This window comes from Trichechus manatus, unplaced genomic scaffold (genome assembly GCF_000243295.1).
Source record: "Trichechus manatus latirostris isolate Lorelei unplaced genomic scaffold, TriManLat1.0 scaffold00219, whole genome shotgun sequence".
Taxonomy (NCBI): Eukaryota; Metazoa; Chordata; class Mammalia; order Sirenia; family Trichechidae; genus Trichechus; species Trichechus manatus.
Window position 1 is genome coordinate 3,004,374 of NW_004444155.1, and position 951 is coordinate 3,005,324.

Sequence of the window (951 nt, forward strand, 5' to 3'; positions counted from 1 at the left end):
AATGCTACAGGACATCCATCTTTCATTGGAGACCTCCCTCCCAATATGAACGTGGTGCTCCTGGCACCAAACACCACCTCTTTAATCCAGCCAATACACCAAGGAGTTATTGACCCATTCAAAGCCTTCTACCTGACGAGGACATTTGCTCAGGCTACTGCTGAAACTGATGACAGTGGCAAGGTGCTGATGCAGTTCTGGAAGGAGTACAATGTTTATTACTGCATAAAGAAACTTGATTTGGCCTGGGATGATGGGACCAAACAGTGCATAAATGGCATATGGGAAAAAATACTGAAGCAGTATCTGCAAGTTATTAAGAGATTTGAAAATGATGATGAGATTGCAAGGATTAATAACCATGTTGTTAACAGGGTAAACCACAACCTGAACCTAGACATAGATGATGAGGACATTGAAGAAATCCTAGAGGTGCTAACAAATGAGGAGTTGCTGGTGGCAGAGCAAGGGTGAATAGTTGAAGAAGAGGCAAGGGGAAAGGAAACTGGAGAAGGAAAAGAAGAACAGGTGCAGAAGAGGTTCACTGGTAAGGGGTTAGCCAAACTCTTTGCAGAACTTAACAGCTTGCTGAAAAGTGCTTAAGAGATGGACTCAAACACTGATCAGTTTGCATTGCTAGAGAGTCATGCTCAGGAAATGTTTGCTGCATATAAAACCATTTATAAACAAAAGAAGAACAAAATGAGGCGAACACTGAACATATTCCTGAAGGAGCCAATACCTTCCCAAGAAGAGTCTCAGCCATGCCTTCAGGCAATATGGGAGATGATATTATAATTGTTGATGACAGTTCATCAGTGGAGGTTGTTCGACCTGAAACTCTTCCAGTGGAACACTATGAGGAAGTTGAGAACAGTAAAGTGGATGATCCTGATACTTTTTGTTAAACTGTGTGTGATACAGGCCAGGAAAATATTTACATAAAAGTTT